This window comes from Phyllostomus hastatus, unplaced genomic scaffold, assembly GCF_019186645.2.
Source record: "Phyllostomus hastatus isolate PE091 unplaced genomic scaffold, TTU_PhHast_1.1 phas_contig_137, whole genome shotgun sequence".
In the NCBI taxonomy this organism is placed as follows: Eukaryota; Metazoa; Chordata; class Mammalia; order Chiroptera; family Phyllostomidae; genus Phyllostomus; species Phyllostomus hastatus.
In genome coordinates, this window is record NW_025333583.1 from 17,709,397 (window position 1) to 17,722,553 (window position 13,157).

Consider the following 13,157-nt stretch of genomic DNA (forward strand, 5'->3'; position numbering starts at 1 on the left):
CTGAGGATAAAGGCTCATAAAACAATCAGGGTCAGTCATGCTGCATGGGGTCCAGCCAGCTCTGGGAAAGGGGGCCTGAGAAAGGGGCTTTGGTCCTATTACCACATACAAAACCTGAGAAACTCAGGGGAGGCTAGAACAGTGGGCCCTGCAAACTCAGAGACTAAAAATAACCACCCCCATAGGAGGGCCTGAATGTAATTCTTAACTAAAAGCGGGCCATGGTGGGCAGTCCTGTCCTAGGCCTGTAGCTTCCTTGACAAAGGTCAATCTTGATCTTAAGTGAGGCTGTTTGTTGTCTTTTGGCATACAAAATAACATCACCTTTGAAATCTCAGAGTTATCTCCTTTTCCAAACCCTTCAGGGCACAGCCAACTCACCAGAGCTCTGGATCACACAGAAACCCTTATTGTTAACTTGTTCTCTGCATACCATCTCTATGTGCTATATACATAGCATTTAGGGTCAGTGCCAGGGGCTGAATCCCAGCTCTCAATTTACAGTAGTCTCTCTTAAAGGATCTCCAAAGACCTGACTCACCAGCTTAACGAAGGCACCACCCAACAGCTTGGCTGAAGTACACTGCATCCCTTGCATCCCCAGTGCGCAGGTAAGTTACCTCTAGCACTTCTGAGCACTTCAGCTTCAACTACTTTTGAATAATGGGATCAGCTGTAAGATCTACATATACCGGTGTGTGTATATCGTAGGGGAGTCCTGAAATGCACAGCCAAGAGGTTTTATGCACTCTTCCTAATTTGGGAGGGGGGCAATTTCAGAGCTAAGTAATCCTATGTTTCAACTCTATTATTTTAGGAGGTAGGTAAAACATAAAAATGTATAGTTTCTTGGGTTTCAGTGTGTACTGTGCTTAAACTATACTTCGCACATGGTAAATTCTTGCTCGGTGTCATTTCTCGCCTTTTTCTATCCTTTGCCTCTCAATGTTTTTCCTGTTCTATTACCAAAAATAAACTGAAAACCATGTAAAAAAAGGCAGTCTGGTCCCCAGGAGCACACCCATGCCTTTCTCCCCTCTCAGGTGCGCATCTCCTAAACGCTAAGGGTCTCCATGAGACTTGCAACCAGGGGAGCAATGGGTAGTGGCAGCTCACCCTGGGCTAACCCCCTGAACCTGTCTCCAAGGCCCCTTTTTCTTGACTTCTCAGTGAGCATGTTACAAGGCAACAAGGGGGGACCTGGAACGATATATTGTTACCCGAAAGGAAGCCCCAGGTTCGTTATGTCCACCGCCTATAGGAAAGATGTCTCTCAATGACAGAGATTCATGAAAAGGAAAGGAAATGTTTATTTAATGCTATACAAACTTAAAGTAGTGACCTAATGTCTTCATCAAAATCCCAAAGTCCCTTAAAACACCCACTAACACACACAGTCCTTCCTTCCCCCCTTTGCCCAGTCTGGGGTACCGTATCTCAGGAAAGGAAATAGAAGTCCATGGCTCAGGCAGCCCCCGATTCTTCCCAGTAATTTGTGTCAGCTGGGGGGCCTCCCGGCACCATCAGCTGTGTTGCTCTCCGATTAATCCAAAGCCATGCGGCACCTTCTCATGGCTTACTGGTAAGAGTTCTTTCACCCTTCTTCCAGGCAAAGTCTCTCCTGCTTCCCAGGCCGTGCGGCCGAAAGGAGCTCCCCAAAGCCACGTGGCCCTCTTCTACCTAGAGGGGTCTGCAGGGGTCTGCACTCTGGCAAAACCGCGTGGATCTCTCCACAAAGCTGCAGGGAGGGGGGTCACCACCCTGCCAAAGCCGAGTGGCAATTTTCTGCTAAATCCAAGTGGTGATTCTCTCTCCCAAGGCTGCGGGAGTCTCCAGTCTGCTAACACCGTGTGGTTCTCCCTTCAATGGCTGCCGTGTCTGGGTTTAAATCCCCACGCCAATCTTCCTCTGCAGCCCCATTGCCGACTCCTCCCACACTCGGCCACACTTGCCCTCAATCTCCTATCCTTTCCAGCTTTTCTGGCTGCCATCGTGAGCCTGGGCAGGTGTGGCCCCATGTCTTGGAGTCAGTCTTCTCCAAGCTCCCACGCAGGCGCTGCACTGACTCGGGGGATCTGCCCCCCAGTTACTTCCATTCCCCTGGCTCAGAGCAGGGCCACAGCTATTTAACATATCTAAGTGACCAGCCAAAGGCTATAGGTATGTTAAATGACCACACCAGAGGTTAGCTGCAAGGCTGTTGCTATGCAAAACAGCTCTCAATGGCCCTGCTCCATTTGTCCCTTCCCCCAACCCACACCTGGGGGGGTGGTTGTGGTAAGGGCATCCTAAAAGCTCCTGGACACCTTGAGTTCTGGACCCCATTTCAAATGCCCATTTGGGGTCCCCCCTCTTGGCTGCACCCTGTAACAAGCAGTCCCCTCGTTGCTTTCCTGCCACTTCTTCTATCCTAAGGCCTTGTCTCACTGTCCCCACCCAGCCTTATGTACTTTCGAAAAAACAAAACAAAACCCAAACATGTCAATTAAGACTCAAAATTGTTCTTGAAGTGTCTTTTGTGGATAAAATTGTGCTTTTGTGTGGTTACAGAAAATAACATAAAACTATTAATAAATAGTAACATTGCGGATGCGAAGCTGTGGGAGCTGGTGACTAGACAGGAGTCCCCAGCAGAGAGCTCCATGACTCGCTCCCTCCTTCAATGAGCGTGTCTCTGCTGGGACCCTACTGAGAGAAATAGGCCAAGACTATGAATAGTGGTTACTTATGTGGACTGAGGGGACTGGGGGCAAATGGGAGAGTGTACATCCTTACAGGGCAAAAGGTATTTGTAGTTTGAAAAAGCGTACCTACCCCATCCCCTGAGGTTATTCCAATTTGCTCCCACCCTACCCTTACTCACTACAGAGAGGATGCCCCTTTAAATTTTTTAGACTTGATCTTGGAGGGGAGGAAAAAGAATTTTCTTTCTGCCTTTCATTGTCCTGGGCTAAGACCCCATGTAAAAAGACACTAACAGGAGGGGTGGGGGGGAAGCAATTTTAATTATGTACATTCAAGAGCCTTAAATGGTGGCCAAAAGACGGAGGATTATAGAGGATCCTCGGCAAAGGAAGGGGATAGGGGCCTGGGATTTCAAGATTGGAAGGCAATTCAAGAAGAGGAAATGTCTGGAAAACAAAGGTTGCCCTGATGGCCAGATGAGCCCCTCAGGTGAAAGCAGGATCTCCAGTAGTAGCCCTCCTCACTAGATGCGGGCCTCCTTTCTCATGTAAATTCCTTTTATAGATGTAGATTTCCCTTACAAAAGGGCAACTTCTACTCTGTTGCAGAGCTGCTTCTGTGTCTGCAGCTTTCAAAAAAAAATAATCAGCTCAAAATAATCCTTATGCCGAAGAGGCATATTTTGAGGAGGCACACAGTGCTCCCCAGCAGTCTTTCACAGCGGTCAGATCCAAAATCGTGTGCTCCTCCAACAGTGTTCAATTAGACGGCCTGACAAGGTTTCAGGACCTAATAACGTTCGATTTCCAATATCACACAGTCGAGCTGATGTTAGACCTTCCCAGAATAATCAAGTTAGCCCTGCAGAGGGAAGCTAAACACATCAAGGCTTGCTTTCCTTCAGCCTCCACAACTCTCGCTCTGTGAATTTCTGAATTATGAGTCCTGCTTCAGATACACAGATGGGTCCCTATCTGCCAGGCCCACAGGTGAGATAAGAGATAAAAATCCAAACTTTAATTTCCTCAGAGTCTGGAAAGTTGCCTCTCAAAACCTGCCTCAGTAAAGAAATAAAACTAAAATGCATCCTCTAATAATGTGATTCCAAGTCTTCGCTCTCAGAAATGTACTAAAACCCAGTGCATTTGAAGAGCTCTCCTTTGACATTTCTAAGGTTCTTTTCATTCCATGGTTGGAATGAAATTTAACTTGACTGTTTCATAAGCAAAAGCCCACCCAAACAAAGGAGGAATGGGTGCCTCCCCCATCACTGCTTTTCAGCCTGCGGCACTGCAGCCAATAGCCATGATTTCCATTCAAAAAAACAAATCTCAGCTACACACAGACAAACATGCTGAGCAAAAGAAATAATGTGTGCAGTATGCTCGTTGCTTACTTTCTCCTAGAATACATGATGCATTTTTATGGAGAGTGGTGTAGCAAGGGAAGAACCACATTCAAATGAAACCCAACATCATTTTCCTCTACAGTGTCATTTCAAAAGCCAGATAAAAGCCAAATGAGGAAACAGGGAAAAAGAGTGCACAGCGTAGCTTTGTGAAAACCACCCTCCATTTCATACTGCAGCGGGGAGGTCACACCCAGGCATCCCAATAGCTTCTCTCCTCACAGAAAATTAACTGGTAAGTGCTTCTTGTTTGTTTTTCTCGAACTGATACATTTGCAGCTGATCCGAGGAGGATTTCTGCAGACAATTTATTTCCCAATTATATTTTGTCTAACCACCAGCTGGCCAAAAAGAAAAAGGACTCCTAGTAGTTTATGAAAAGTAGTCTATGTGAAGCTTCATATTTTTGGTCCTGTCAAAAGTGCCGAGGGAAGATCATCACAGGCTTTGCTGCAGCTGCTGGCTAAATCGAAAACACTGGAAGAGAACATAAGGGCACAAAGAACTTTCTGTAATTTCCTCGCTTTTACCTAGAAAAATGATGGCTCATAAATGTGGATTTTAAGCAGCAGTGACTCAGAAATAATCAAGTATCATTTGTGCAAAGCCCACTGTAGAGAAATCTAATAGGAGAAAATGGTACTCAGAGATGAAAATTGATTTTGCCCTCCTTAGATTACAAAGTAAGAAAAAAGTTCTAAATTGAGTTGTAATGTAGTTTGGTTGCTTTTCCCACCTCTTCTCTTTTTTAAAGATGAATAGCTTGTGGTTCTTCAAAACAAACATTTCTTTGTGGTTGCTCTTTGAAATCTCCTAATCAATTGCCTGTTGGAAGAGTTGGTACCTGGGCCCACCTAATGAAGCACAAATGGCTAAAGGCAGGGAAGAAGCTGGGAGGAAAGGTTCAGCTAACTCGATTGTTCCAATGGTAGTCAGATAACTGCGAGCAACAATTGCTTTTCATCTAATAGTTTAGCGTTTCCTCCCAATGAAAGCTAATGAAAACCAAATGAAGGTTTGATAACGGGACTTTCATCAGCAATTACTCTCTGAAATTGGCCCTTTGCACTTAAAGCAAACTCATTCACCCAAGCTTTCACAAACCTGTTGCTAAATTAATCCGCTATTATATTTTTGTCTGTTTTGTGAAACAAAAGTCCAAGGGACCTTTCTCTGGGTTTCAAATTACCTAGTTCAAGTAATTCCTCTTCCTGAATACTTCTCATCATGTCTGCCCATCTTCCAGACACAAGATGGCTTTTGTTTTGTTCTGTTTTTCATGACCTTTATGTATGATTTTACTTGTTTAGTTTATAAACAAACGTAAGACATTTCCTATGTTGCTTGACCACTGGGTGTCATCTCCCTGAGATGGATATTTAACGTAACGTTCCCTTTCCAAAGGCCATGGCTTTGGAGGTGGCTTGTGGAAGTAATAAATTGAAAGGATCAGAAACAATCTAAGTATCCAACAGCAGGAGGCTAGTTAAGGAACTTATTATTTGTCATCTCAATGAAGTGGTTTGCAGTCATTAGGAAATCATAATTTAGAGGGTTGTGTAGCATCGCAGATGGGTGTTTCTAATGTTAATAATGATTATAATAACCTAAAAAGTAAATACAGTTGAAAACAGTGTAGGAAATATGCACAATACGCACAATTGGAAACAGTTGTGTTGGGCTGCTGATGTGCTGACGGTGACTTGATGGTGTGTCGGGAAGGAAAAGGCAGGAAAAATTTTCCTCTACCCTCTTAGTGCAGTCCCTGAGGTCCTGTGAATTAAATTGACAAAAGACAAATTAGTGAGAAAAACACACAGATTGAGTCACATTTTTATTAAAGTACATAGAGGAGTTCACAGAAAAATGTGACTCAAAGGGAGTTAGAATTTGGGGCGTATAAACCATCCAAGCAGCAGAAAAGAAGGTAGAAAAGGGCACTTCAAGGAATACAAATGACTTATTAAGAAGAAAAGAGGAGGGGGAGAAAGGGCATTTATGGGAAAACTAATGACTTTTTAATAAGAGGAGAATAGCCCTGACCAGCGTGGCTCAGTTGGTTGGGCTTCATCCCACAAAGCAAAAGGTCACCAGTTCAATTCCCGGTCAGGGTACATGCCTGGGTTGCAGGTTCAGACCCCAGTCAGGGGTGCAAACAAAAGGCAACCAGTTGATGTTTCTCTCTCACATTAATGTTTCTCTCCCTCACCTTCACCCTTGCTTCCTTCCTCTCTCTAAAATAAACAAACAAACAAATAAAATCTTTAACAAAATATCAGGGGAAAATAGATAGGCAACTTTTTGTGCCATGTCTGTTTAGGTGTGGCATAAGAGCCAGTCTTCCCAGGTTGCTCCCCAGGATGATCTTTATGACAATTGACTCTCTCTGGGACCCCAAATGCCTTCTGCTAAAAATACTTTTTATGCCACAGTGGCATGTGCTAGATACCTATGGGTGATACATCCTTTCTTCCCCCCACCCCACCAACCTTCTCTAATAGTCCATTACTTTTATAATTCAGAAACGTTATAATGTTGAAAATTCCTATCATTTTTCTGCAGGTCATAGAAAGTTAAACCTTTTAGTCTGGTGTGGACTCCAGTTTTAATTCATCTGGTTTATTTGGGGATGCTAACTTTAGTAAAGGGTTCTGCCTCAAAAAAACAAAACAAAGCAAAAACTTCCTAGAGAACCTAGTAAAAACCAAGACACCAATAAAAACGGATAGTGTAAAAATTTAAAAGATAGGAAAGAAAGTGACTAGTTAAATGAAGATTACTAACATAGAATTCTTTTAAATTGGACAATTTCCAAATATGCTTCAAATCTATGGTTGTGCAATATCTTTAGGCTTGTTTTCATTATTTCTGTTTCCTTGGAGCTCTAATTAATTCTAACTCTGCCTCTAATGTTTTCATGGCTCGAAGCAGAACAAATTCTCAGGATCTCAGTTTCTTTTCCTCGAAAACTGAGATTTTCAATCTTTTTCAACTCAGGGCACCCATAAATGAATCACAAAAATTCTGCAGCACACCCTGACCGGTGTGGCTCAGTTGGTTGGGTGTCACCCCGCAAAGCATCGCGGGTTGGATTCCTGGTTCAGTCCCTGGTTGGGGTGCATATGAGAAACAACCGACTGGATGTTTCTCTCCCTCTCTTTCTCCCTGTCTTTCACTCTCTCTCTCTCTAAAAAAAAGTAAAATCTCAAAAAAAATAAAATTCTTCTATAACATATAACAAATATGTTATATTTTTTGCTGATCTGACAAAAAAAATAGGTATAATTTTGATTCATTCACAGCAGGCAGCTACTGTAGTGTTGGCTGTTGCCATGTTTTTGTTTGACAGTCTGAGGGAAAAGAGGCTGGTGCCCCTGACTAAACAGTCAGGTATTGCACGGTTTAACATTCCTGCGGCACACCGGTGGGCTGTGGCATGCCAGTTGAAAATTGCTGCTATAAAAGAAATCTGACAAGTTAGATTTCTCCCAGCTTTTCACTCCCCACCTTTTTAATCACTGCTTATTAAGTCATTGCTTGGTGTGATACATGTAATGGGTATTTAGCATATACAGTGGATACCAAATAAATATTTAGTGAAACACATCTTTTATTCTGACTATATTTTCATATTTTTCAATTATTATTCCATTGATACTCAAATAAGATGGTAAAAAATCTCTTCATTGTTAAAGAAAATGGTGTCAGTAGGAACAAACTACACATGACTCAGGCAGAACATTTTGCTGGAAATTCTGTAGTCTTCCTTTCAGCCATATCAGTCAATGATTAATTGGAGGGTAGAGGCCAGGGGTTAAATGGAACCTGAGGAGGTGGTGGGAGAGCCAACCACCCAACCTCGGTCACATTGGCCCCTTGCTCAGCAAACACAACCAACTGGCCCATGTGAACCTAAGTGTGTGAAATGCTGCATACAGCAGTTTTCTGCAGGATAAATGCACACAAAACTGGGTTTGTGATAAAGGAGTTCCTGAAGTTAAACAAATAAAGCATATGAGAGCTTTTGAATGGTTGACATTTTGTTTTGTTCTATCTTCTAAATCTCAGTTTTCACCTCCATGTTTAAGCAAAGGAAGAGGGAAGTTGGAAAATGTGGTTCCTGGTTTGGAATTCTGCTCTTTTCCATTTTTGGAGGGAAGGGAGGTTGTTTCTCATTAACTAAGAGAAGCCACCTTTATGTGCAACATTCAATCAAGCAAATATTGACTGAACCCTCAGCTACTGGGGTGGAAGAAGACATAAGGATTTTAATGGGAGATTCTTGCCCTAAGTAAGCTTAGTATTGTGCTGTCTGGGAGACACAATTAAGCTATTAAACTAAAAAGTGTTAAAAGTGTCCAGGACCCACAGAATATGGAGTTCAGAAAAGGGAAGGATGGATGCGGACAGTAGTTTGCAAGGGAACAGTCCATGGAAGAAGCAAGAGAGAGCAGTGGGTATCCATGTTGCATCGTGAGTCAAGTGAGATGGAAAGATCTGGACTTGACTGAACAATGGATGGGGTGCACCCACCAGAATTCTTTCTTGGCCTGAGGAGCCTCTTGGGAGAACTTACTAGGAGGGAGGAGCCCAGAACAGACGTTGACCTCTGAGAAGAGAGAGGATATGAGAACAGCCTGCTAGTGAAAGCTCAAATCATTGTTTCCATTAAAACATCACAGCACAAACAGCCCTATTTTGGGTCTCATATAACAAAGAAAATCTTAACACAGGAGAATCCTCTAGCCCACAGTGCTCCCTCTGTCCCAAAGTTCTCCCTAACTTTGACAAGGCAAGTAGCCCTGTGCTCTGGCAGTACCCCGGACAAAGTGTTGGTGCCAAGGGGAGCAAACTTGTATATAAACATGTAATTCACCTCCTGGAGGCTCCAGAAATACTTTTTAGTGAATTTTCTTAAGTGTGATATATTTATTGGGAAAACACAGGGGTGTACCACATCAACTAGTGGGGACACCCCATTGAACCCTGAATTGAAAGCTTCAAATACTCCCCCATTTGTGTCCACTGTTGACTGGGGACATTTCAAGTTGCAACAGAAATATATTTGTCTAGCACTTCACCTTTTTCACTATGATGCTTCTGAAAACACGGTCGCTTCCTCTCCTCTAGGGAATCCATGTGTAACACGGTCCTGCAGTGAAGGTTCTTACTTGAGTCCTGAAAACCTGTAGTACCAGTGCTGCTGATCTACCTGCAGTATTTCAGAATTTAACCAACCCAGATGATAGGGCTGTGCTTAAAGCCAGGCTAACCCAACTAGGCTGGGAAATTCCCAAGTGGACATGAAGTGTAGTTTTTAAACTAAAGACTGAAGTAGAGTTGGAAGAGAACTCGGGCCCACCAGTGCAGTAGGTAGGCATTCTCAGGACACCAAAAACAGGAGACCTTGTTGGCATCACTGATGACAAAATCCCTAGATGACACAATTCCAAGTAAAGTGAAGCCAAGACAGTAATTAATTTCATCACACGTTACACATTTCGACACATAAATTCTTTTTTTTAAGATTTTATTAATTTATTTTTAGGGAGGGAAGGGAGGGAGATAGAGAGAGAGAGAGAAACATCAATGTGCGGTTGCTGGGGGTCATGGCCTGCAACCCAGGCATGTGTCCTGACTAAGAATCGAACCTGCGACACTTTGGTTTGCAGCCTGCACTCAATCCACTGAGCTATGCCAGCCAGGGCTCTAGACACATAAATTCTTGTTGAACACATAAAGAATTCAATAAGGAGAGGGCATAGCTTATCCTCGGAGTCAAACAGAAGCAAAGCGGATCTCGTGTGTGCTTAAAATGGTTCCAATGCTACGCTCTCAAGTTCTAATTGTGCAGTTTTTTAAATGCAAAAGAATTATTAAAGAATGGTCCATGGTCAACCAGTGAATAATCTAGTATAACAACTGAGTCAGTTCAGTTCCGTTCATCAATTACAAATGCTTTGTTTGCATAGTTGAATATAATAAACCTCCTATTCCACAAAAAATGATCATGATAGACAAAGGTAGTAGAATCATTACAAAAGTGTTTGAGGAACACTAGGGGGTGGGTGCATCAGTGCTTGGGAAAAGGCAGAAATGATGTTGAAAAGGGAGGACTTCATGGAGAAGGACTTTGAAAGGAGGCGTATGCAACCTGGCAGTCTGGAAAAGACAAAGAATCCAAGCCAAGTGTAATAAATACGTGCAGAGTTGAATGTTCATAGAAACAAGTTACCCCTACTGGCATAAAAAATAATCTGTATATAAAGTTAGATCATTGGACCTAGAAGAAAGTCCTTATAGATATGACATTTTGAATTGTTCTCTTTTGTGCTTTATAATGACAGACCTCTATTTGAGTAGGAAAAATCTAGTAGTGGAGCATTCTGCTTAATTATATAACCAAGAATTGACATAAAATTTTTTTGACTAGTTTGCACCATCTAAAACTGATGTCACCCTGCCCTGATGTGGCTCAGTGGATTGAGTGCTGGCCTGAGAACCAGAAGGTCCTTGGTTGGATTCTCAGTCAGGGCACAAGCCTGGGTTGCAGGACAGGTCCCCAGAGGAGGGTGTGCGGGAGGCAATCAATTGATGTATCTCTCACACATCGACGTTTCTCTCCCTCTCTTTCTGCTTCCCTTCCCCTCTCTCTAATAACAAATAAATAAAATCTTAAAAAAAAAACAACTGATGTCACTCCAACTGGTGTGGCTTAGTGGATTGGGCATCAGCCTGCAAACCAAAGGGTTGCTGGTCCGATTCCTGGTAGGGGCATGTGCCCAGGTTGCAGGCTAGCTAGGTGCCCAGTTGGGGTCGTGTGAAGGGTGACTGATCAATGTTTCTGTCACACATTGACATTGCTCTCCCTCCCTTTCTCCCTCTCTTTCTCCTCTCTCTAAAAATAAGTAAATACAATCTTTAAAAAACAAAACAAAACTGATGTTATCTGATTAAAAATAGAAATTAACAAAATGGCAATTTCTTATGCATCAACATAAAACATGGATTACTAATTTAATCAAAAGAGTGAGATATGCTAGTATATAATTGTTTTATATAAATATGTGTTTGATTTGTGTATTTTATTTACATGCATTATACGGTCAACCATATTAACATTAAAACTGTATTAAGCATACTGCCCTGGTGTAGCTCAGTCGGTTGGAGCATCATCCTGTAACTGAAAGGTTGAAGGTTTGATTCCCAATCAGGGCACATACTTAGGTTATGGGTTTGATACAGGAGTCAACCTATGGACGCTTCTCTCTTGCACTGATGTTTCTCTCTCTCCCTCCCTCTTCTTCTCTCTCTAAAAGCAATGAAATAATGTCCTTGGGTGAGCATTAAAAATAAAAACAATATTAAAGTTACTACAGTCTTGATATTGAGATATTGAGAAAGCACTTCCTTCTTATAATTTTATTGAGCACCTATATTTCCTGCACTCTGCTCTGTACTTGAGATATGAGGATGAGCAAAACATAGTACTGCCCTTGAGGCTCTCACAGTTTAGTAAGGCAGGTAAACACACTAACAGAGAGGTTCTGTACAAGGGTTGTGAAAGAAATACCTGAAGTCAGACGATCCCAGAAATCCTGGGAGGGCTTCATTATTTTTGCTAATTGCCCAATCACTCTTAGCCACATGGAAATATAATAGTATAATAATATTACCTCACGGGATTGTTGTGAGAATTAAATGTGAAAATGCATGCAAAGTTGCTTAGCCACTTAACAAGTCCTCAGAAATTGTCAGGTATTACCATAATGTGTTAAATAATATTATGTAATTAGATGTGCTTGGTATTTGCCTCCTTTTGAATGTAGTTAGGTGAACTGGTTTTAATTGTAAGCAGTACATGATTAGACAATCATATGGTTTTCAGGGAACTAGGTGCTCTCAATAATAACATGGAGAAAATTTTCCATCATCTTTCCATGGGAGTGGAACCTGCTGTCAATCAAAAGTCCTGGTCTGATGAAGTGCCGGAACAAATTTCACACCTCTCAGGAGGCTAGCTTTCCTAGGTAATCAACATTCTTTTAACACCTTTAATAAAAAGAGGTTCTGAACACAGAATGAATGGAGCTGATGATAATTAAGAACTTAAATTCCCTTCTCAAACTCACCTTTGCCTTCTCAGACAAAAATGAAATATTCGTTATTGTTGAGATGCCCATGTGCATGAATGCCTTTTATCAAAACCCACTAAATACCATACATAGGTAAACAACAGAAGAAGTAGCTAAAAGAAGTAGAAATGATTGCTGTGGAGGTGGGAAGAGAGGGAGAAAGGAACCTGCTATATTTTAAAAAATAGGCTTTGTAGTTATTATTTGACTTTGAAAACCACATTGTATATTACTTCCAAAACTTTTTTAAAACTAACTTTAAATAATAGGAAAGGAAATAATAAGGTTTCATGTAATTTTCTGTAAGAAATGATTATAAGTAACATTGGGGTCTCTCATTATATATAGGAGTGCATCATACACGGCATAATACGGCCATCTTTCCACCAGTCAATGAATATTATTGACACCTACTCTTTGCCAGACACTGTGATAGGCCCTGGAACAGAGAGGTACACTGAACTACAGCCTGGCAGGAGAGGGACATTCGCCAAATACGCATCCAAATAAATAATGGAAGGTTGTGAGCGAAGCATGTAGAGCAGGGATCCGGAGTTAAAATGTGGGACAGGCTTGTGGAAGTCAGGGATGAGTTCGTTAGGAATGTAACGTCTAAAAATAGAGCTCACTCTTTAGAATCGCTGGTGATTTTCTCCTTAATTCTAAAACCACTAACAAATTCAGGAAATAAAAGCTTAGTCAAACCAAATTGTTTGGTTACTTCATGGAAAATACTAAGCCGATATAAATTATGTATTATATTGCCCAAGTGCAAAGATAATATTAAACATGACTTTTCTGTTTGATCGTCTTCTGCCTCACATGGGCTTTCATTTCATTGACTCTGTTCAAAACAAAACCAGCCACCTCAGGAATGATTTTATCCTAATCAGCATACATACAAAATATATACTTAATTACAATTCCTT

The 13,157-nt window shown here is 41.8% G+C and overlaps 1 protein-coding gene and 1 pseudogene across 1 annotated transcript in view; one reads left to right on the forward strand and one right to left on the reverse strand.

Annotated features, from left to right (window-relative positions):
* Positions 1–436, reverse strand: part of LOC123827958 — a 31,787-nt pseudogene extending 31,351 nt beyond the window's left edge.
* The window catches only part of CMKLR2 (chemerin chemokine-like receptor 2), a 75,359-nt gene that overhangs the window by 34,524 nt on the left and 27,678 nt on the right, over positions 1–13,157 (forward strand). The window contains exons 3-4 of the mRNA XM_045854564.1: positions 520–611; positions 4,176–4,328. The gene's annotated coding sequence lies outside the window, so the exon portion shown is untranslated. The remainder of the gene's footprint in view (positions 1–519; positions 612–4,175; positions 4,329–13,157) is intronic.